Source organism: Pelodiscus sinensis, chromosome 1, assembly GCF_049634645.1.
Source record: "Pelodiscus sinensis isolate JC-2024 chromosome 1, ASM4963464v1, whole genome shotgun sequence".
In the NCBI taxonomy this organism is placed as follows: Eukaryota; Metazoa; Chordata; order Testudines; family Trionychidae; genus Pelodiscus; species Pelodiscus sinensis.
This window is the reverse complement of record NC_134711.1, coordinates 8,061,153-8,086,349: the sequence shown is the minus strand read 5'-3', so window position 1 is coordinate 8,086,349 and position 25,197 is coordinate 8,061,153. Positions and strand designations below refer to the sequence as shown.

The window sequence follows — 25,197 nt, the reverse complement described above, 5'->3', positions numbered from 1 at the left end:
ATGAATAACAAACAGTTCAGAGGATTCCCTTTCAAGTGCAGTTTTAAAAGGCTTTTGAAGCAGGATGCAGGTAATCAAGTCGTTGACACAATGTCCTTTCTGGTTGAAATGGCAAGAAACTGTTTTTTCTTTGTGATCCTGTCTAATGTCTGTTTTGTGGGCATGGTTCCTTTGGCGAAGTGTCTGAGACATTTGTCCCATGTACATAGCAGACGGACACTTTCAGCACATGATACCTTCCCCCCTCTCACCCCGCATCCCCCTTCTGTTCTGAAATTTGATTTGTCCTTTTCATATGTGTTCTTTTTTTAATTGTATCCTTTGGTATATATGGTTGTGACTATTTTCTTCCACTATTTGATCTGAGGAAGTGGGTCTAGCCCATGAAAGCTCATCTAATAAGCCATCTTGTTAGTCTTTAAAGTGCTACATAGTCCTGTATTTTGCTTTATCTAGGAAGGAGTACAGTCGAAAAGATGTGGGGGTCACAGAGGTCTGCAGGTGTGTAACACTGTTCCAAAAAAGCAAACATTATTTTGGGATGTAGTAGCAGGAGTGTTGTGAAGAAACGAGAAGTAATTCTTTTACTTTACTCTGCACTGATTAGACCTCAACTGGAGTGTTGTGTCCAATTCTGGGCGACACATTTCAAGAAAGATGTGAACAACTTGGAAGTCCACAGAAAAGCATCCCGGAAAAACTCCGTAGTCTAGACATAGCCTGAGAGGGAACAAGATTACAATTTTAGAGTACATAAAGCATTGTTACAAGGAGGAGGGAGAAAAATTGTTCTTAATCTCTAGGGATAGGACAAGAAGCAATGGGCTTAAACTGCAAGCAAGGGCAGTTTAAGTTGGACATTAGGAAAAGCTTCCTAACTCTTAGGGAGGTTAACCACTGCAATGAATTATCTAGGGAAGCTGTGAAATTAAAAAAACAGGTTAGACAAATGAGAGAAGCAAAATCGTTGCATAAAAATAAGCTCTGAGTACTACTATGTAAGCTCATTTCTCTCTTTTTTAAAGAAAAATTATGTAATAGTTTAAATAAGAGAAGAGTAAAACAGAAGAGACTAAAAAGTCATGAAATGATAACGTACTGTCTGTTGTATAGAGAAAAGTTTGCTTCTGTTAGTGTAGAAAATGAAAGTAAAGAGAACTGTACATACATTTCACCAACATATTTGATGGGAACATATGACAATCTAATAACTCGTGGCACTAATAACACATGGCAGATTTAGAGTTTTCAGTAAGTTGCCACATACTGAATCATTAAAAAGTCCAAGTGCTTTAATAAATCCCTTCTCTTAAACACACATTTTCCCCACCCACTCAGTGCTGCAAATTGTCTTTGGGCAAAAGGTACAGTGAAGCATAAAATACAAGCATAACCTACAGTAAACAATGTATTGTCCCTGTATTTTGTTTTACATTGTCCCACAGCCAACTTAGCAAAAAAGGAAATTGGAACAGGTAACCATCTTTTATTTTAACTGGAAACCACGTTCACAAGGCCCATGCAGATCTCCAATATCCTCAGTGCTGAACCTCTAGATACAGTACTAAGCACCAGAAATAGTGTCTAGTAAGTGACTAGTTGATTAGCTGACTATCTGATAAGCAAATGCTTATTGCATAGTCAAGCAGCAACCTGACTAGTTGTTTCCCATCTCATTGCTCCCTATATCAGAGAGAGGCAGCAAGGGGCAGGGAGAGGGAGCCGGTGCTGGGAGGAAACGGACCTTAAGCTTTTTCTCCCATGCGGGGCAGCGACACAGTGGAAAAATGACGTTAGCAGTGACTGCTTCAGTACTCGCTTATAGGGGTTCCCACTGCCTACACATCTGCTTTTGAAATGTACAAGAGCCCTGTGAGGCTATCGTACATTTCAAAAGCATAAGTGCTCCAGAGAGCACAGGGCAAGCAGGGACCCAAGCAGACCCCAATCGCCCTGTGCTCTCTGCAGCCAACACTCTCCCCTGCTGTCTCTATGAGAGGCAGCAAGAGGGGAGATAGGAGCCGGTGCTGTGGGGAGCTGGCTTAAAAGCCGGTTCTCCCCAGCACAGTCTCCAGGGTGCCTCTTGCCCTACCCCCTGCTGCCTCTATCAGAGGCAGTAGAGGGGGACAGGTTATGCTGCTGTGAAGCAGCCCCTGTCCGCAGGGGTCCCAGTGGGGAGCTGGATCCCCCCGCGGACCGGGACTGTTGTTGCCAAGCAACCCCTATTCACAGCAGCCAGGGTTGGCCACAGGCAAGGGCCCCTGTCCGTGGCCAGCCCTGGTGACACAAACAGGGCCTCATGCTGGAGCCCAGCAACTCTTATTACATTTAAAATGCAGAGCCACAGAGCAGGTGGCTCAAAAGCCAGCATGAGCCAGGACTACTCAGTCCTGGTTCAAGTCGGCTCCTGGAGCTACCCCCACTGCGGCTCTGCAGAGCAGTACTTCATCGACTAATCTTATAGTTGATACAAATTGTATCAACTATACTATTATCCAGATAATCACAATTTAACATCCTTAACCAGAAACACAGTATGTCTTTTCTGGATTGAGAAGAAATGTGTGAATAAGGGCCAGACCACTGAGTCAAGCTGAGCACCACGCAGCATTAAGATTAAGAGAAGGGGAGTAAAATAGGAAGAGATCATTGTATGCCACCTTTACACACACTGTATCTCCCACTGGATGTTCAGTGCCTCTGAAAAATTAGGCCCAAAGTGTCGAGTTGGAAAAATTACTGGCTGCTTTTGAACATTTTGACCTGAAAAATCACAGGAGTTGCTGTATTAGTCTGTATCTACAAAAACAACAGAGTCCTGTAGCACCTTAGAGAATGAGGGCATGTCTACACAGCAGCATTATTTCAAAATAAGGAGTAAGGGATGTCAAAGGAAGAGTGTTCTTCCTTCAGTGTAGACAGTGCTTAAAGCCTGGTTAAGCTACTTCGACTTCAGCTACACAATTAACGTAGCTGAAGTTGCATATCTTAATTCGACTTTAGCCCGCAGTGTAGATGTACCCTAACAGATTCGGGCATAAGCTTTTGAGAGTAAAATCCACCTCCACACCAACTCTGACTTCAATAGCCTATTTAACACTTGATAAGTAACATTCTTTTGTTGTACTCCATATATATACCCCTGCCTCTAATTTCCACTCCAATTCATCTGCTGAAGTGGGTTTTACCCACAAAAGCTTAGGCACTAATAAATCTTCAAAGGGGTAGCCTAGTTAGTCTGTAACTGGAAAAACTTAAAAACAACAAATAATCTAGCAGCTCCATTGCCATCAAGGAATATGTACTTTTTGGATCCATTATATCTATAAATAATTATGCTCTCTCTGAAGCTGCCAAAAGGATAGAATGTGAAATCCCAATCACATCACAACAGAATCCCACAGACATTTTGATAGAAAAATGTATTATGTAAAGTCCAGATAGCATTTCAAATATTTCTAATTTAATCACTGCCTTAAATAAACTAACATTTATTGATGTATTAAAAGCATTAGACTAGGTAGCCAAACTTTAAAAATACAGTTATTCGGACTATGAGAACACCGTCAAGTGGGCTTATGTGTTTAACCACATAGTGATAGATAAAGCTTTTCCTTTTAAAAAATTATTTCACAAGTGAAGGATAAAGGAAGCGATACTGAGCAGATACATCTAGTAACATATTACACTTTTAAGAAGAACATGTGTATCTTTTCCAACCAAGCAGATCATAAATACTTTCCACAACTTTTCATAGTTATTTGTTTTTAAGTATTAGAATTGAGTTTACCTCCCTCTTGCTTCCTCTCTCTCGCCCCTCTCCTCGCCACCTCTCAAAACGGGTCATTCCAACTATCTCCTATCCTAGCTAATATGCAACTCAGGCTGAGTTTGGGGCCACAGAACTAAAAGTAATTTCAGCAACTATCACCTTTTAAATCCAGATCTGAAAAGTAATGTGAAAGTCCAAATTTGGACTAAACCACCAGCTACACAAAAAACAAACACATGCCAGGATTCCTGCTTGGACAGTGACAATGATGAGGAGCTGCTCCCATGTACCTTGAGCTCCCCAAACTTCCACTGACTGTAACAGGAACCCAAGCATACAAGGGAGGCAAGACATGGCTCATTTTCTCATGCATGTTCCAATTTAGTCCTCATTGACTTCAAAATCAGTTGTGGGAAAGGACTGTGAAAAGTGCAAAACAGTTCATGCAAATATTTTGCTTGTGTGACTTATCACTTACCTACATGAATTTTCCATCATCTTTCTCCTAGATTTTCTATTTAAATATTCCACCCACATACTTTGTACATTTAAATAACTGAAAAGTGTAAAATTGTTTATTTTTAATAAAATGTATTAAAAAGAATTATTTTGTCACAGGGGAAAATAAAAAAATTGGTACTTTACATCTAATATTTGGGAGTAAGGCCCAAATCAGCAAAGGATTTACATACACGCTTAAGCTTATAGCTTAGCCTTACAGCACAAAACCAATGATAAAATTCATATTGGCTTCAGTGGGAGTGGTATCATGTCCTAAACCAAAAAGCAAGTTTAAACTCTAGTCTTAAAGAGAATATTAATTCAACAATCATAATGATGAAAGCAAAACGATACCATCACTAGTCACCAATTACGATTCATGCAACAGTTAATATCAGGTTTGTTACTCATACTCATTTCTTTTAGCATCTTCAAAGCAATAAATTGATACTCTTTAAACTCTTAAGCTTGCTAGTATATTTCATTCCTCTAGATGAACATGAAATGTTTTCTTCTGGCAAAAATCCTTGACATCTAGCATATAATAAACCCTTCATCTCCCTTATTATTCAATATGTAGTTGCCTAAGAAACTGCCAAGTAGCTCTTGGTTTACATACATGATACTCCTCTTTCCCCAATGTGAGCAAATAACAAAACCTCATAGCCTGCATGTATTCAAACAATACTGGCCATAACAGGACAACAACAAAAAATACTGGAAGCTGAAAAGGACACACAATTTATGTAACTAAATTATAACACTATCTCTACAATATCAAATACTGTGAAAGCCAGGGGATGGGGAAAGGGTGGAAAACCCAACTGGCTTAAGCAGTAAACTTGGAGGTGCAGTCTCCCTACACAGAGGTGAAGCAAAATACAGGACTATGTAGCACTTCAAAGACTAACAAGATGGTTTATTAGATGACGAGCTTTCGTGGGCCAGACCCACTTCCTCAGATCAAACAGTGGAAGAAAATAGTCACAACCATATATACCAAAGGATACAATTAAAAAAAAATGAACACATATGAAAAGGACAAATCACATTTCAGAACAGGAGGGGAATGCAGGGGGGGGAAGGAAGGAAGGAAGGTAAGTGTCTGTGAATTAATTATATTAGAGGTGATAATTGGGGAAGCTATCTTGATAATGGGTAAGATAGTTTGAGCCTTTGTTCATTCCTTCCCGGAGAGTGTCGAATTTTAACATGAATGACAGTTCAGAGGATTCCCTTTCAAGTGCAGATGTAAAAGGTCTTTGTAGCAGAATGCAGGTGGTTAAGTCATTAAGAGAGTGTCCTTTCTGGTTGAAATGGCAAGAAACTGTTTTTTCTTTGTGATCTTGTCTATCTGTTTTGTGGGCATTAATCCTTTGGCGAAGCGTCTGAGAGGTTTGTCCAATGTACATAGCAGACGGACACTTTCGGCACATGATAGCATAAATTATATTTCTGGATGCGCAGGAATATGTGTTCTTGATCTTATAACTCACTTGGTTAGGTCCAATAATGGTATCAGCAGAATGAATATGTGGACAAAGCTGGCAACGGGGTTTGTTGCCAGGGAAGGTACCAGGGTTGGTATTAGTGTGGTATGTCCTGTGGGTGTTGGTAAGAATCATCTTGAGGTTAGGTGGTTGTCTATAGGAGACTATGGGTCTGTCTCCCAGAGCCTCTTGGAGTATGGTATCCTGTTCCAGTATACGCTGTAGTTTATTGATAATGTGTTGGACAGGTTTAAGTTGGGGGTTGTAGGTGATGACAAGTGGTGTTCTATTGTTGGTTTTCTTGGGTCTGTCTTGAAGTAGATGGTTTCTAGGTATTCGTCTGGATCTTTCAATTTGCTTTTTTATTTCTCCGAGTGGGTAGTTGAGGTTTATAAATGCTTGGTAGAGATCCTGAAGCTTCTGGTCTCTGTCAGTGGGATTAGAGCAGATGCGGTTGTATCGAAGGGCTTGGCTATAGACGATGGATCATATGGTGTGTTCTGGATGGGAGCTGGAAGCATGTAGGTAACTGTATGAGTCGGTGGGTTTTCTGTAGAGAGTGGTGTCTAATTTTCCATTGTTGATTTGTACTGTGGTGTCCAGGAAGTGGATCTCTCGTGTAGAATGGTCCAGGCTGAGGTTGATGGTGGGGTGTAGGTTGTTGAAATCTCTGTGGAATATCTCCAGTGTTTCTTGGCCATGCGTCCAGATCATAAAGATGTCATCGATGTACCGTAGGTAGAGAAGGGGTGAAAGGGGACGGGAGTTGAGGAAACGTTGTTCTAGGTCAGCCATAAAGATGTTAGCATACTGTGGAGCCATGCGTGTACCCATGGCTGTGCCGCTGATCTGGAGGTAGAAGTTGTTCTCAAACTGGAAATAATTGTGGGTGAGAACAAAGTTACATAGGTCTGCTATCAGGTTGGCAGTGGTGTCCTCTGGGATAGTGTTTCTAATTGCTTGTAATCCGTCTTCATGTGGGATGTTGGTATATAGAGCTGCTACATCCATGGTGGCAAGGATGGTGTTATTGGGGAGGTTATCGATGTTTTGTAGTTTCCTTAGGAAGTCAGTAGTGTCTCGGAGATAGCTGGGGGTGTTGGTTGAGAAGGGTTTGAGAAGAGACATTATCATCAATAAACTACAGCCTATACTGGAACAGGATACCATACTCCAAGAGGCTCTGGGAGACAGACCCATAGTCTCCTATAGACAACCACCTAACCTCAAGATGATTCTTACCAACACCCACAGGACATACCACACTAATACCAACCCTGGTACCTTCCCTTGCAACAAACCCCGTTGCCAGCTTTGTCCACATATTCATTCTGCTGATACCATTATTGGACCTAACCAAGTGAGTTATAAGATCAAGAACACATATTCCTGCGCATCCAGAAATATAATTTATGCTATCATGTGCCGAAAGTGTCCGTCTGCTATGTACATTGGACAAACATCTCAGATGCTTCGCCAAAGGATGAATGCCCACAAAACAAATATCAGACAAGATCACAAAGAAAAAACAGTTTCTTGCCATTTCAACCAGAAAGGACACTCTCTTAATAACTTAACCACCTGCATTCTGCTACAAAGACCTTTTACATCTGCACTTGAAAGGGAATCCTCTGAACTGTCATTCATGTTAAAATTCGACACTCTCCGGGAAGGAATGAACAAAGGTTCAAACTATCTTACCCATTACCAAGATAGAGGTGATAATTGGGGAAGCTAATATAATTAATTCACAGACACTTACCTTCCTTCCTTCCCCCCCCCCCCCCCCCCCGCATTCCCCTCCTGTTCTGAAATGTGATTTGTCCTTTTCATATGTGTTCATTTTTTTTTAATTGTATCCTTTGGTATATATGGTTGTGACTATTTTCTTCCACTATTTGATCTGAGGAAGTGGGTCTGGCCCACGAAAGCTCGTCATCTAATAAACCATCTTGTTAGTCTTTAAAGTGCTACATAGTCCTGTATTTTGCTTCAGCTACACCAGACTAACACGGCTACATTTCTATTCCTACACAGAGGTGAATTTCATCTTTCAGGATTAAAGGTCTGATGTTCAGAGGAGTTGAAAGAGTTGAGCCCCTTTCAGGGTGAGGCAATGTAAAATTTTTTTTAAGCTTTGGCAGGGATTTGCTGTATGAAATAGGCAAGCTATGCGTTGGTTTTTCCAACTGTAAAATGGAGAACACTGAGCTCCTAAATAACAGCATTGGCAAGATCATTAATGTTTAGAAAGAACTCTGAAGACAAATATCACTATGTGCACTAAGTACCAAATAATATTGTTATCACAGATAGCAAAACTATTTTATGCCTGATACAAATTTCAGAAGAAGAAGAAAATTCTCCTTTTAAAACAGAAAGTGATTAAAAGCCTAAAACCTAATCTCAATGAAGAACAAGGCATGAATAGGCCTTCTAGAATATCAAGGCGCATAACCCAATGATGTATTGCATTTCCTTCTCTCCCTTGGCGTACGACATCTTGATAGTGCAAAAAAGAATTACTCGAGGGGTAGCTGCGTTAGAATCATAGACTCCTAGGACTGGATGAGACCTCAGGAGGTCATCAAGTCTAATGTTAGTCTGTAATAGAAAATTTTTAAAAAAACAGCTAATAGTTCTGCAGCACATTAGAGACTAACAAAAAATGTAGCTGGTATAAGCGTTCATGGGCAAAATCCACTGTAAGCGCCAGGTACTTATAGCCCACTCTATTAGCCTCATTTAGCACAAGCACTTTAATTGACGTATTTTTGTTCCTATTTTCTTTTCCTTCCCCATCCTCTCTCTTCCTCTGGTATTTAACTGTACCTTGGACCCCTTACTCCATTCAGCTGAAGAAGAGGGTTGTGCCCACAAAAGCTAATGATACCATCTATATTTTTAGTCTCTAAAGTGCTGCAGAAGAGGAAGTTATTCACCTTGGTGCAGTAATGACGGGTCTTCAAGATGTGTCCCCCCCCCCCCCCTGCAGGTATTCCACTATAGGTGTCAGGGCGCCCTGTTGCCACAGATCAGAGTTTTCTTGAGCAGTGATATGCCGGACCGCGCATGCACAGTGCGGCTTGCACCGTTCGTGCCCTTTTGATGTCTTGCACAGTCCGGCTCCCACCAGTTTCTCGAGTCCACCCCAAAAACTGGAAGATATAAGGAAATATGAGACACGGAGGGGGGCGGGTTATTGGAGCACCCAGGGGGACACACATTTTGAAGAACTGCTGTTACTGCACCAAGGTGAGTAACTTCCTCTTCTTCGAGTGATATCCCCGTGGGTGTGCCATTGTAGGTGAATGTGTAGCAGTACTCAGTATAAGTGGAGGGAGGCCTCGGATTTATGGTTTTATAACAGTAGATAGAACTGCAGAAGCCACAACAGTGTAATGTATTTAAGTCTGCAAAAATTGCATAATGCTTCATAAATGTGTCATTGGTGGACCACATAGCCACTCTTCAGATATCTCCAAGGTAAACCTGGTGGAGGAAAGCCCTAGAACAGTGTTTCTTAAACTGTGTTCCGTAGCACACCGGTGTGCCACGTGGCAGTTGGAGATGTGCTGCGGAGAACAACAGAATTCAAAATGGCCACCCTTAAAAGGGCTGGTGACTTTTTCTCCTCCCTCCCCCAGTAACTTTCCCCTGACCCTTCCCCCCCCCCCCCAACTTTTTTTTTTTTTTTTTGCTCAACAAAAAAATCCTGGGTGTTCCTCATTAAAAAAAATGATTGTTTGGTGTTCCTCAGTCTTAAAAAGTTTAAGAAACACTGCCGTAGAAGTTGCCATCGCTCTTGTGGAGTGTGCTCTAAGTGTTTGAGGTAGTGGTTTATTTCTCAAAAGGCAACATTGTGTGATGCATGACACTATATGCTTGAAAATGTGTTGTGATGATAGCGGATATCCCTCATTGCGGTCTGCTATAGAGATGAGCAAATGATCCGATTTGCAGAAAGACCTAGTTTTGTCTATGTAGAATCCAAGGGCTCTCTGTATGTCCAATAAGTGAGATGTTGCATTCTTTGCTGTGGAATGTGGTTTAGGGTAGAACGAAGGGAGCATGGTGGGCTTCTTCATGTGGAAGTCTAAACAAACCTTGGGAATGAATGAAGGGTGGGGACACAGTATTACATTTTCTGTTGAAAATGGTATAAAGTAGAGTCGCCATCAAGGCTGCTAATTTGCTCACTCGGAGGACAGAATTAATCATCAATAGAAAAACTACCGTTAGTGCCATGATCAACAGTGGGCATCTAGCCAGAGGTTCAAACGGTGGGTGAGTAAGAGTGTCTAGCACCATTTCTAAATTCCACAATGGTGGTGGTGGCCTGCGTGGCGGGTATAGATTAGAAAGACCTTTTATGAATCTCTTTATGATGGGATGGGTGAAGACTGGTGAAAAGCAGTGATGGCTGGGAGATGTACCTTTACGGAAGACAGAGCTAGACCATCATTCTTGAGAGACAATATGTAGTCCAAAGTTTGGCAGTGTGTCTGGATCTAGATTTTTGCTAGTGCACCAGAAGAGGAATCTACGCCATTTCTGGAGATAGGTGATCTGGATAGATTGTTTTCTGCTTTGCAAAAGAACTTCCTTCACTTGATCAGAGCATTGTTGTTCCTCCTGGTAGAGCCAGCAATGAACCATGCTGTGAGGCACAGGAGTTGTGGCTGAGGATGAAGTAAGGTTCTTCTGCCCCAAGTCAGGAGATTGTGCTGAATCGAAAGGTGATAAGGAGGCAGAGGAGACATCAGATAGAAATAAGGGAACCATATCTGATGTATCCAAAATGGTACTATGAGATTAACTGTCGCTTTGTCTCTGATCTTCTCGAGCACCTTGTGAATGAGAGGGATAGGTAGGAATGCATATGAAAGTGGGCCCTTCCAACTGAGAAGAAAAGCGTCCCCCTAGAGACCCCGGTCCAATACCGGCTCTTGATCAGCAATGGCAACACTTCTTGTTTTTGTAGGAAGTGAAGAGGTCTATTTTCAGAACACCCCACCATTAGAAGATAGATTGGAGGACCCGAGGATGCAGTTCCCATTCATGGACTAGGGCAAAATGTCTGCTGAGAGTGTCTGTTCTTGTATTGTTTACCCCTGGTAGATATGAAGCTACAAGGGTGATGTTGTTTTGTATGCATCAATTCCATAATCAGACCACTTCTGTACATAGAGTATGGGATTAGGCACCTCCCTGGCCCAATAATCCCATATTATATTATAATTATATTGATATAATATACCATTGACGTATTGTCGCTTAATACTCTGATGATCTTTCCCTGAATGTGTTTTACGAAATGCTTGCATATGTTGAATACAGCTCTGAGCTCTAATAAATTGATGTGTAAAGAAGTCTTTTGTGTGGTCCACTGTCCTTGTATTGACATAGCATTCATGTGGGCACCCCTTCCAAGGAGGGCGTGTTGGTAGTTATGCATACAGAAGGTTGTTCTCGATGAAATGGTACACCTGCTAGTAGATTGCAGGGACTGGTCCACCATGTGAGAGATTCTAAAATGCAAGGTGGAGGGGAGACCAGCATGTGTAGTTGCTTCTTGCTATCGGCATAGACCAGCATTTCCCAAACTGTGGTCTGCAGCCCAGTACCAGTCCTTAGGAAAAAAAATACTGGGCCTCAGAAAAATTTTTGAGAGAGCCCACAACCCCCAAGATGAATGCCGTGCTGAAATCCAATGTCAACAGAGGTAGCACAGGCTTCCTGCAGGATTGAGGGGCAGTTCTGCAGCTGCCCGCCAGGTCCTGGAAGTGCATGGGCTGCTCTCCCCACTGCCCCAGCAGCCGGTGCGGTGCCTAAAAAGCTGGTCCATCACCAGCTGGGGACTTCGTTCCCCTGCTGCCTTCCTGCACGCGGCCAAATGGGTGGGGATCTGAGACTGCGCCGGCTCCAGCTGCACAGGTGGTGCATGCTGCCGTGGGGAGCAGAGGAGCAAGGTGCATGCTGCCCAAGCGGTTGGGGCAGGCACGGTCCGGGACTCCCCTTTCACTCCCCCTGTGCAGGAAGGCATTAGGTATGCAACGGACCAGCGTGTCCGGTACTGCGCCACTGTCTGAGGGATGGGGGAGCAGCATGCACACTTTCTGGGCCTTGGCAGCTACAGGATCCCCAGGTATCGGTCCCTGTCCCCTCCCCCCACTCAGACCTCTACAAGTACATTGCACCAGCACCCACAAGTACCCTGTCCCCTGCCCCAGCACTCATTAGCACCCTTCCCCAGAACTCTGTCCCAGCACCCACAAGCACAGTTGGAATCACATTACAGAGGTTTGAGGGGTTTGGAGGGGTTGTGGTTTTGTCTCTCACTTGTGTGGCCCCAACTGACTTTTCTGTGGGCTAGGTTGGCACTGGGGGCTTTAGGAGGACCAGAAACAATTTATTTGCATATTCATCATTTGTTTAATGAATATGCAAATAAATGTTACCGGTCCTCCAAAAGCTCATGAATGGATTTACTGGTCCCCAGTATGGCATAGACCATCCAAAGCCAATACTGAGGATATTGAAGGTGTAGCACGCACATCGTCTATCTTTTCAGGAAATAATTTTTGCTTGTCAAAAGGAAGATCTTCAAACTTCAACTATAACTCATGAGGGACCCTCGCAGATTGTAGTCAGGAGGCTCTTCTCATAACTACTGACATAGCAGTAGCGCTGGCTGCTGAGTCTGCTATGTCAAGGTCGTCGTATGAGTGGTTGGTGCCGAGGTGTGCAGTGCCTAGGTCGCCGGCACATGAGTAGGTGGTGCTGATGTCATCCACGCCAATGTCATTGGCACGTGCAGTTCCAACACAGAAAGTGCTACTGTTGTCAGCGGTGCCGACCAACCGACTGTTATGACCGTCGATGGCACCGTAGTAGATTTTTGTCACAATTTTGCCTCAGAGCGACTTATGTTTGGGGGCCACCAAGCCTGATGTGCCGGACTTATCACCGACACTTACACGTGCTGACGGTAAAGAGCGAGCTGGCAAAGCTCTTTTTCGGGCTGGAGCCAACTGCGGGGAAGTGGCTTTCCTTTTCTCCACCCTCAGAGACCGTGGAGTGGAAACAATGGGAGAATGTTCCGGCAGCTGACATGCCTTTTTGAACAGGAACATTATTAGTGTCATCTCCCTGTCCTTGTGCACCCTGACAGTCCGTTTGACACAATGGACACATGTTTGAGGCACACGAGCCTTGCCAAAGCACTTGACGCACTTGGCATGACCATCTGATGAAGGCATGGCATCACGACATATGGCGCACTTCTTAAAACTGGGGGAGCCCGACATAGCTAACTATAAAACTAATTGAAGAAAATGAAAAAAAAAAAATTTACGAACTATATTAACTATAAGAATTGCGACTAACTATAAACTCTAACAACTATGTACTCTATTCCTGACAGGGTTTGCCTGAGGAGAGCAGGTTCACACTGTCTGCAACCAAGGGCAGCAAAGAAGGAACTAGAAGGAGCCAGACCGCATGAGACTTCAAAAGGGCATGAACGGCACAAACCACGTGCCATACGTGCGGTCCAGCAGATCACTGCTAAAGAAAACTCCAATCTGCCGCTCCAGGACAACCCGACACCTATAGTGGAGTGCCCACGGGGACATCACTCGAAGAAGAGCTATTAGTTGTTTTTTAAGATTTTTCAAAAAAGAATGATCATTTGAGTTTTTAAACTATTACATTTCTTCAAAATACTTTCTATCACTGATCAGAGTTTTGAACTTTAAACTTTCCAAAACCTTGTTTCATTATTTTCTAATTTCACTTTATAGATTTAAAGTTTGAGAAGATAAAGAAAAATAATTGTTACTGCAACCACTATCCATAAAAACTGTCAATCCCATATCAAGAGAACAATAAGATTAAGACCCATAGGATTTAGCCTTGTAGCATAACACTAGAATTTCTATTTTACAACCTTATTGAAGATTAATTCATTAAATTGAACATCTCAAAATTACAGCTGGAAAGTTGCATAAGTTGTATAAATTGTAGTGGTCCATTACGTCATTTTCTTTTCAGCCTTCAGGCCACTGCAATGCAATTATTTCAAATGCACTGAAATGTGAAGAGAGAGTAACTTGTTTTCCACCAGCATTACTTTCATCACATGATTTTTCTTCCTTTCTGTTTGGAAAAGTAGTTCATATGACTGGTTACCTCATGAAACTACTATTCATAAAATTGAGGTACTATTGGAAATCACAATTTTATGACTTACAACTAAGACATTTAAGGTAACAAATGTTAATGAGCTAATTACATGAAGGCTGTCTCTACTGTAATGTAAGTGGGAGCACACAAAAATGCTAAACTCTCACAGTTATTGCAAATCTTGTGATTTGGGGAGCTTCTTCATGTCCTAGTTCCTGGAGGCATCTGATTACATGAAAATTCAAACGGTTTTCATTGAAGAATTCAAAAAGTAAGTTTCTAGCTCTAGTGACCTGGAAGAGGAAGGACTCCCTAAGATGCCCTGGTGGGGAGCGCCAGATCAACTCAGTCCCACCCACAGGATGCAGAAAGGAGGGGCTAGAAGTATAAAAGCAGCACCTCAGAGCAGTTTGGCTCCACCCACAAAGTAAGCCAGACACTCTGCCCAAGCAAGCTCCCAAAGAGGATGGCTCAACTGCGCCACCCTCAAAGGGAGAACTGGCCTGGACCACCAGGGCTGCTGCCGGGCCCAGAAGACTAAGCTTGGCCATCAAGGCCGCTGCCAGGGCCATTGCCAGGCCCAGAAAACTGGCCAGGACTACCAGGGCCACTGTCGAGCCCAGAAGACTGGACTGAGTTACCTGGACTGCTGCTTGACCCTGACATGAAGCCCATGGACACACTGTCAGCACCGCAGCAGATCCCAAGGAGCAGAGTCTAAGCCAGGTAGACCCCCTGGGGGAACTGGAAAGTGACCCAGGGATAGCTGAACATTTGCTGGCTGAGGACATAGAGGTCAACGGGGCAGCATGTTGCAATCAGGATCCACACTGGCCCTATGGCCTGGTTGGCATGTTGAGTCCAGGATCCCCACTGACACCGTGGCAGCCAGCACTGCCACTGTTAGGACCCTGGACTAAGACTCAGTGGAGCACAACGGATACAATTCTGAAACTCATTTCTTTGGGTGTTGGTCTCGGACACATTAGTATGTTTAGGAAAGTGTGAGGACTTTCTTTTCATATGTTATGCTAGCCAATCATTCCCTTCCCACATTTCCTGAGTTCCATCAAAAAAATCATTCTCCTTTAAAAAAATTGTTCAGAATCAGTTGTGCTAAAAGGGTATGACTACACTGCAAAGTAAAACCAATGGCTATGCTGACCATACACAGTGATTTTTCCGGGACGGTCCTGATTTTTAGGACTTTGTCCCAGTGCCTCATTAAGTAGTAAAATGTCCCGGAAATCTCCATTGTACATTTCACGATTGATGGGGACTCAGACTTGCAGGAAGAAGAAATTGTAAGTTCATTGCTCCTGGCATGGCTCAGCATTGCAGCAGTGTGCTCCCCTGCCCCCTACAGAATACGTAGGCAGCTCCCTCTGGAGCTTTGCCGGCTGGAGCGGGCTTCTTATGGAATGTGGCTCTGGCTGCTCCACTACCCACTGCGGCTGCCCCACCACTGTGCAATTGCGCATCCCCCTCCTTACTCTGCAGGACTGCCCGTCCCACGGGGCCTCCAGTGCAGCTGTACAGCCTCCTCCTCCACGTGTGCAGGTGGCAGCTTGTTACAGTGCTCACTGCTGCCGGGAAGAGGAGGAATGGCTGGGTCCGAGGTGCCGAGTAGCCACTCCCGGATCTCAGCATTTTTTTAACTGCTGCCTGCGCTCCAGCAGGGGTCCACACGGTACTCAGCTGGGGCACTGCCATCCTCCCTCAGGGCACATTTGGGCTCACTGCCGCCCCCCCCCCCGTGCACTCAGGCTTGCTGCCCCCCACCGTGCGCTGCCGCTCTCTCTTCCCCATGCCTCTCTCCACCCTGCTGGCAAAGTATCACTGAGCCTGGTCTGGCTGGGAAGGTCAGAGTTTCTTCACACCTCCCCACACCCTGCCAGCAGGAAGCCTGACCTGGTGCTGCAGCCCCGCTGCATGACGAGAGGACTGAGCTCCCTCTCCCTCTTCTGGGAACTAGAACATGCAACCTCTCCCCCTTCTGCACCCCACCTCCCACACAGATCCTGAACCCCACCTCTATCCCACACTTTGGCAGCCCTGTCCCACACACTAAACCCCTTTTTTCCTCCCCACACTAGAGCCTAAAGGGGTCTATAAAATTCACTAATTCCAGAATACCAGAAAAGTAAATCTGTCCTATGGGAAGCCCTGAACTAGGGACGTTAGGGAGTTGTTGACTACCCAATCAGCAAAAGCTTAATGGGTAGTCGAGTAGTGTATATATGAGAGGCAGCAAGAAGGGGGAAATAACTGGTGCTGGGGGGAGCTGACTTCAAAGCCGGTTCCTCCCATACCGTCTCCACAGTACTGCCTGCCTCCGCTCCCGTTGCCTCTATTAGAAGCAGGGGAGGGGGAAGTAGGGGAGGCCGCTGTGAAGCAGCCTCTGTCGGTGGCAGGCTGAGGCTCGACATGGGCAGAGGCTGCTTGGGCAGTAGCCCCTGTCTGTGGGGGTCCTCTTCTGTAGGTATAGATGTTAATTTCCATCTGAGATTGAAATGGACAGCCTGCAGCCCATACACTTTTTTAAGCCGGGCGAACCAAGCATGTCCCAGACACCAGTCCAGTTTGTGCAGAGCTGCTATGTCTGCTTAACAGCTTGTCTTTAAAAAAAAATAGCTATGGTAGGACTTATCTATGGAAAATGGATTTTTTTAAACTATTGCTAAAGTCTAAGAGAAAGTTTAACAAACAACAACTAGAAAAGGATTTCTGAGGTAATAATCTAAAAAATTGGCTAATTATATAACTTGTCGATAAGGTAAAGGACAACTGCTGAGCTGTGACCAAAGCCGGCTGCGTATGAGAAGGAACTGAGGAGGCAGTCAGCTGCGCAGTAGCCTCTTCAGATCGCACAAAGGCACTCCATGGATGCAGCCAGCCACAGGCACTGCTGACACAAATCTCCGATCAGAGGTGCAGTGGTGCTGATGCACCTAAATATGGAGCACTCCCAGGGATACTCCTCAAAAAACTGCAGTAATTTGGCCCTATGGTGTACCTTATCTACCACCAGCAAATTAGGGGAAGAAGGGGAGAAAGAAAAGACACAAAATATTTCCTGTCAGTCCTTTTGTTTGTCAGAGGCACTGATGCAGGAGTCTGCCAGATGGTATCTGCCAGATCTAAAATAGCCTCATCCATTGGAAGGACCATTTTCATTGTAACAGAGGGTTGTAAATTTTTTAGCAATTTACATTGTTTCTCTTGCACCTCTTGTAAATTGATTTCTTGAGCAGAGGTCATCCTCAGAAAAAGGTCTTGAAATTGTTTGATGTCTTCTGTAGGTGTAGATGTTTGCGGAATCACCACTTCAGCAAGAGAAGAAGCTGAGTTATGGAGAGGTGATTGGTCCTTTGATTCAACGGTATCAACCTCTTCTACTTCCATGGCTCCATCATCTGGTGCCTCTGATGCAGTATGAGGCAGAGATGGTGCAGGTGTTGACTGGGCTGGGGTGACAGGGGCAGTACAATGGTGGCTATATTGGGACCAAATCTGCCAGGGTGGCCATTGCATGGGGTAAGAGGGTATGGCCATTAGTGAGGATACCAATTGTGAGGTGGTGGCTCGTATGAAGTTCTGAATGGTGGTCAATCCCATATAGGTCTGTGGTTTGTGGGTGAGGAGTGCTGTGAAGAAAAACAGCTGTGTTGCTCATCTGCTCCACCTTCACTGCCATGAAGCAGGAGATCTTGGTGAGGGTGGTTTGATGCCAGTAGGAGAATGGTCGGTGCTATGCAGGGAAATCTGTGGTGCTATGAATGGGTGTGCACTGGAAAGATGTAGTGTGTCGGAGCAGCTGATCGCTTCAGTGCCGAGTATTTTGCTGCCAGTCCTGTAGTGATTGGTGCTGATGAAGGTCAGTCGCTGGTGCTGAAGAGAGAGTTGGAGCCACCGGTGGTGCCAAAGGAGAGGACACATCTGCACAGGCAGTTTTTGGTGTTAGAGAGCAAGTAGATGCTATTGGTGCTATGTGCCATGTGATGCAGTGCCATTGCCTTCAGCGCCAATGAAGACGATTTTTGGGTATGCTCTGATAGGGCCTTCTTCGGTGACAAAGACTGGAACAACAAAGAAGTGCCTGAGTTATCGGGGGCTTATCACCAGTACTAACTCTGGAAGAGGTAAGCACCAAGGGTAAAGATCTAGTCAGTGACATGCTTGTTTTGTCAGAACTGAAGGAGGCTCACCTTCCAGAAGTCTTATCAGGCTGAGCCTCGTGCCCTTTGCTCCATTTGAAGCTTTTTCCATGTCTGGTTTGAGAGACGTCTCCAAAAGGAAAGACTACAGACGAAGCTTTCTCTCGTCGGGTCTGTCCTGTCATGCTGCTACAGCAGGAGCATTTGGCCAGAACGTGTTGCTCGCCCAGACAGCATATGCAGGAGAAATGGCGGTCTGATACCAGCAGGGCCTCTCTGCATGTGTCGCACCTCTTAAATCCTGATGATCCAGGCATTGTGGCAACAACAGTTCAAGGGCCTTTCTTACTCACGCTTCTCTCTATTCTCTCTTTTTTCTTTTTTTGAAGGGGGAGAGCAAGGAAGGATAGGCAGGGGAGGAGGGCAGGGAAGAAAACCCCGGAGCCATCCATATACCAGCAAAAGAAAAATGAAATGACAAATGAAAAAAATAAAGAAATCTGAGGAAAAGGGGGTAATATAAATGGAACATCTGTCTTTCAGCAGAAGAAATGCTGGACTACTAAGGGTTTTGTCTGCTGCCAGGGACGGTAGACAAGGAACTGAGGGGGGTAATCGTACTGCGCGTACAATGAACATACAAACATCATCATAAGATGACTACTGTGCATGCACAGTGTGACCGGATCCTGCTAAGAAAATTCTCCAATCAGCCAGTGTGGGGATGCACCAACACCTATGTGGAGCACCCAGAGGGACATCACTTGAAGAAGAACTTTGATTTACTATCTGATGTGACAGAAGTGTAATTCATGGGGGAAGCATGCTGTTCACTTCTATGAGAACCAAACCATACAAGACGACAAAATACATTTTACTGCTGGCTATGCAATTTCTTGTAAACCAGGCCTACAATGATAGACATTTCTAGTAAGAAAAGGCATAATAAGAACCAAAGGCTGAAAAAGCTGAGGCTAGAAAAACTCAAATCAGAAAATTAGGTACATATTTACAACAACAAGGATGATTAATCACCAGAGCAAACTACTAAGGTCTGCGATATCAGAAGAATGGTCTGTTATATCAGAAGAACAGTTTAGATCAAGCCTGCACAACTCGGAAAGCGGCGAGAGCCATATTTCTCCAAAGAAAACAGTTGCGGGCTACAAGTAGGGATGCTCTCCCAAAAAATTCCAGACACACAGGCTAAAAATTTTTGTTGAGCCAAAAAAAAAAAAAAAAAAAAAAAAAAGAGTCTCCACTTGGCATTTGTCTCTACTGCAACCTGCCTTCCCCTTTCCTCTACCTGCCGGAGCCTTTTTATCCTGGTGTCTGCTGGCGTCCCACCTCCTCGCGCCAGAGCTGCATCTTCCCCTTCCCCAGTGGAGCTCCGCTCTTCTGCCCAGCCGGTGGATTGGATGGGGCTGCGCCGCCAATAGTTGGCACGGGCCACAGAGTGAGCCCCTGCAGGCTGCATGCGGCCCTCAAGCCGTATGTTGTGCAGGCCTGGTTTAGATGACCTAATTGTCTCTATTGGATGTAACATCCCATGTAATTGCTTAACCAGTTAAACATTAAATTGGTCTGGACCCTACCAGTTAGTCTTTCACATCCCTAGTAAATATCTGAACATTTTACTTAGCTGATATGTAGACACAGTATAATTACAAATATAATTACCCATTCTGAACCAAATCCAGCCCTGTGCTCATTGGGAAAATTCCCATTGAAATAAATAGAAGTACCAAAGCCAGATTTGACTCTCAATTTCACAAATTTCATTTAACAGAAATTATACCTCTGTCACTTCAGATAGTAAATTGAAGTTCTTCGTCAAGTGATGTCCCTGTGGGTGCTCCACATTAGGTGTCAGTGCATCCCCACGCTGGCTGATTAGAAGTATTTTACATACAGTGCATAAAGTTATATGACACATTCCAAATTAAAGGCCTTATCCTGCAAACTCTTAAGACTTGATCCTGACACCTTTCTACTTATAAAGAAAAAGCACTTGAATCTACAAGTATTCTCACATAAATCAGTTCTGTTTATTATCTGCATTTGGCAACACTGTATTGTAAGTTTCACAGTTTCTTCCCTGTAGAGAGAGTCAGGGTACCAAAGGTATCCTGAAATAGCTACCTGGTGGCTTAACAAGTAGCCCGTTATTTCAAAAAAATATTTCAAAAATATTTACAAGTTTTGCAGAAAGAAACATGAATATGTCAACTTCACCAAAATGATTTTACCCTATTTTAGTTAAAGTGATAATCTTCATGTTATCAGTGGTTGGAATATTCAAAAGTATCCAAGTAATTTAGGAACACAACTCTCACTCAATTTCTTAGGGTCTTGAGTTGCAAAGTCACTTAGGCATTTTTAAAATCGAGACCAACATTTCTTTTATCAGCCTGCCTGAACAGTCTGATGTTCGTAGTTATTCATGCTGCACAGTTTCAATACAACAACAGAATTTGATTAAGCAAAAATATATTGGAGGTAAAATCTAGGAAGGTAGGAGAAGAAATCATGGCAGTAGATTGTATAGTCAAAACTCTAACCCTATTCTAGCCTAGATAGCTCCTTCATCCCCAAGTTTGCTTAATACACCAAGACAAGAGCCCAAAACAAAGCAAAATGAAGAACAAAAAAAGTGGGATCACAGTTCTGTTCCCCTCTGATATTTCATGCAGAAGATGCTCTACCCAAAAAACAAACACTGTTAATGTTGCTTTGCAAGGAAAAAGACAAGAGAAGCTGAGACTCTACAGATTCTCAGAGATGCTGCAGTTTAGCTATAGTAATAGTTGATTTCTTGCATAGCACAGTTCTGGAATTACTAAGTCTTACTGGTTCTTAGCAACTTTACACTTCCATCCAGACAGAATCAAAGTGCTCTAGTACCTAGTCTCTTGTCCAACATGAAAGCCATTGGGGTTTTTGGCTATTTTCTTTAAACACACAACATCAACAGACTCAAAAGGTAAACTGACAAGAAGCTGAACACAATATAAACCCTAAAAGTGAATATTGGGGACACCACAAATATTCTGCTTCTCAAATCTGACCACAACCTCACCGAGACAAGGATTATGACATTCCCTCCATCCCATCAGGACATGAAAGCATCCAGTCTGGTCTTCCTCCAGAAACCACTGAACAGTTTACATTTCCAGCATGCTCTAAAACAGGCAAGACCTTCATATACAAGGACAAGATGCTGAAAAATAGTATCAGTACCGTATTCTCCGGCGTATAAGGCGACTGGGCGTATAAGACAACCCCCTAATTTTCCAGTTAAAACTTAGGTTTTGGCCTATACTCGCCGTATAAGACTACCCCCCCCTTCCGAGGCAACATCATTTAATAACATCAGATTTGATTAAAATAATTTTAATTAAAATGGTTTTGACTTACCGGTACTTAAAATCCTTCAAAATCCTCATCATGTTCATATAAAGCCTGCTCGGATTGGCAAAGGTTGTAATAGCCCGCCTCTCTGACTCAGCCAATTCAAGCAGGCTTTGTATGCATTAATAGATGACACCGCTTGCCATGATTGGCTCAGCGCGGTACATACAGTATCACCACAGGGACGTTCTGTATGTAGCCGAAGCTACAGTATGTTTATACCCGGCGTATAAGACGACCCTCGATTTTTGGGGGATGTTTTTTAGTATAAAAAGTCGTCTTATATGCCGGAAAATACGGTACCTGTTAACGGTATACAAAATAGTATACAATACCTTGGCCTCATGTTTCTTGTATCCACAATAACTGTGCAAGTCGCCTTAATTCACCAACGAACTTTCATCAAATAAATGGCACTGGGAGGAGAATATGCTGCCATTGGTGCAGAATTCACTTCAGACCCATGTACCAACAGCACGAAGACATCATATAGGACAATAGTCTGATGAAATAAACAAAAGAGAGCCAGAGATAAAGAGATAAGGTAATCTCAATTTAGAGAGCCCAGCTATGAAAACATGGAACGATACTTAATGAAAGAGTAGCCTAATCAAAATCTAACCACCCTTAGGTCACTTGAGAGGCTTCCTTTCTGAGAATACTCTCTCAGTATAACTGCAATGGATTTTTTAAAAACTCCTTGTCAATGGTGGTCCCAACAGGAGCCCCCTTCTGTAGCTGGAAATGAAAAGCTAAAGCAAGTACACCTAATGTTCCATGGCCAGAGTCCTAGAAATAGTCCAAACCATCTTCACAAGGGCCATGTCTACACTAAAGATAAGATCAAAGCTGCCATAATCGATCTTCTGGGGTTCAAATTAGCAGGTCTAGTGAAGACACTCTATTTTGAACTGATAAGGTACTCCCGTCAATGCTGGTAGTACTGCTTCTACAAGGAGTAAGGGAAGTTGAAGAGAGCATGTGCTCCCTTCAACTTCCCACATTGTGGACAGTGCCAAAATTCGAGTTAAGATACTTCAAAGTATACATGCAGCCTCTGGGGTTCCTTTGTTATAAGAGCTAAGTCACATAAACCATAACAAAACAAGTCCTAACACTCATTCAACAGCCAGCCCCAATATCTCTTAACACACCTGACCTCATGTCCAACTGTCAGGCATCTCTGAACCTCCAGTTTCAGTCCTCCAGCCATGAGAGCCAACGGGCATCTACCTCACCAGTTCTCATTCTTCTGTTTTCTCCCACCTTCTCTGACCATAGCTTTCTGTCTCAGGAAGGTCAGCAAGATATCCCCTCTGCTGGTTTCCTAAACCTTATCCATGTCAGCCTTCCAGCACTGACTTTGGCTTCTGAACATCAGGCTAGCCTGCTGTGGCATCCTGTACCTCAAACAGCACCCTGGAACCTCCGTATTCATCCCTGTTATATAATTATGATATAGTACATAAAAGCACACCATATAAAATATAAGAAACCCGTGGGTTTAACAAAGTATGTGTATTGTCAATGTGTACGAAGTTATGAGATTTTACTGTACAGCTGTTACTGAAATATCTTTTAAAATTGTTAGTGACAACAAAGGATGTAATCTGTGCCCATAAAAGTGTTAAACAACCATTAATGAGCAGGAAAGTTGTAAACAAGGGATTTACAATACTGTAAGAATATTGTCCAAGCATCACACGATGGCGAACTGATCAACTATGTAACTCGGGACATGTATGGGCTAGTGTCTTCCAGGCACGTGGATTGAGAATATAAAATAAGGGACAGTTTAATCATGTTTTGGCTTTTTTCTTCCCCCACCTACATTGGAATTAACAAGAATGCTAGGAGCAGGGAGAATGATAACGTCTACTGAAGAGACTGAAAGACTTAAAAGGGGAAGCCTGTATATTAAGAACTCTACATTCAATAGGGTGCTGAGTTATCGATTAACACAGAAACCCCTCCAAGACATTCAATAGGTTGGGGAAACTGCTACCTAGTATAATAAGGCTTAAGACTTAGCCTGTGTGCTTTTTATTTTCTTTGGTAACTATATCAGACCTTTCGTGCTTACCGCTTATAATCATTTAAACTCTATCTTTCTATAGTATGGCAAAGCTATGATTGTACCCAGGGGTCCTGTGCTTCTGGTGGATAGTGTTTAGCCTGAGAGGTTCACTGGGTCCTACCACATGGCCTCATTCCTTTTACTAGAGGCAAGGTTCACAGCCTACTGAGCCATACTGATCACAGGCTTGTCCACAATATGAGGGTGAAACCCCTCTGTAGTCCTGGTCTCCCTATCCAGGGACAGACTCTGTAATGGTGTGGGGAGAGTTGGGGGGAACCCAGGCCCATCCACTACTCAGGGTTCCACTCCAGGAACCCTAAGACAGCGGTAAAAGATGGAGTTTGTTCTACTCCCCATCTGACAACTACTTCCCTGGGCCATTTCCCCAAATGATCCCTCCCAGTATCTTTCCTCTGGTACCTGATCCTCCAAACACTCTCTGCGGCTGCGTCTAGACTGGCAAGTTTTTCCACAAAAGCGGCCACTTTTGCAGAAAAACTTGCCAGCTGTCTATACTGACCGCTTTGAATTGTGCAAGAACACTGACGACCTAATGTAAGATTGTCAGTGTTCTTCTGCAAATACAATGACTCTCCCGTTGGGGGAAAAAGCCCTCTTGCGCAAATCCTTTTGCGCAAGAGGGCCAGTGTAGACAGCTGAGAACCATTTTGCGCAAAAAAGCCCCGATGGCGAAAATGGCTTTTGCGCAAAAGCGTCCATGCCAATCAGACACTCTTTTCCACATATGCCTTTAACGGAAAAACTTTTCCGTTAAAAGCATTTGCGGAAAATCATGCCAGTCTAGCCGTAGCCTGCCTGTCTTTGCAGCTTCCAACACTCACCCAAACTATTCTCAGGACTTCGGCTCCTCCCTTTCTTCCTTTACACATGCCACCTAGCTAACACAAAAGGAACCCTTTTAAACCAGGTCTTAACTGGTTCTTGATTGGCCCCAGGTGGTTTAATTAGCCTGACTCCTCTTGCTCGGGAAGGCTCCTAATTAACTCCAGGCATTCCAACTGGCCTGATTGTCCAAACTGCTTCTGGAAAATTCCTGCTGGTTCTAGGCCAGCCGTTGCCAGTTTACCTAGGGAGCAGAGACCTACTTAATCTAAGGCTCACATACTTTCCTTTGAGCACTCTTCTATAAGCCTCTGACCTTGTCACAGTAGTTAATATATGGTTTTCTTTTCCTTAAAATGCTGTGTTTTGGTTGAAGTGTTTGGGAAATCTCAGCTCAATTTAAAAGGCACGTATCTATGTGGCCTCTCTACATATTAGGAAGGGCAGTCTGGGTAATAAACTTAAATCAGGCTTATGACCAGGGCAGGACAGTACAGTTCTGGTGTGCCAGTCACAGGGAAAATGTGGGGAATTCGCTGGTGCCTTTATCTGTGAGATTCATGAGAGGCTCTGAGAGCATTCCTGCAATCCATACATTGTTGTGATGAGTTATAAAAGCACCTGGAGGGACTTCCTGCTTGTCACTAACAAAGAATTATGAGAAACTGCCCCCTAGTGAAGGAGCCACAGCAGAGCCTCCATTTTAGGTTGTACCTCAGGGACGCTGTAATTCCTGCCCACTCACTTCCTGTTAAT

General features: G+C 43.8%; 1 protein-coding gene across 13 annotated transcripts in view; it reads right to left on the bottom strand.

Annotated features, from left to right (window-relative positions):
* Positions 1–25,197, bottom strand: part of LOC112545341 (uncharacterized) — a 292,857-nt gene that overhangs the window by 212,817 nt on the left and 54,843 nt on the right. For 10 of the 13 annotated variants that reach the window (XR_012903084.1, XR_012903083.1, XR_012903085.1 and 7 more), the window contains one exon: positions 21,854–22,020. The exons of the other annotated variants lie outside the window; for them this stretch is intronic. The gene's annotated coding sequence lies outside the window, so the exon portion shown is untranslated. The remainder of the gene's footprint in view (positions 1–21,853; positions 22,021–25,197) is intronic. 13 annotated transcript variants of the gene reach the window in all.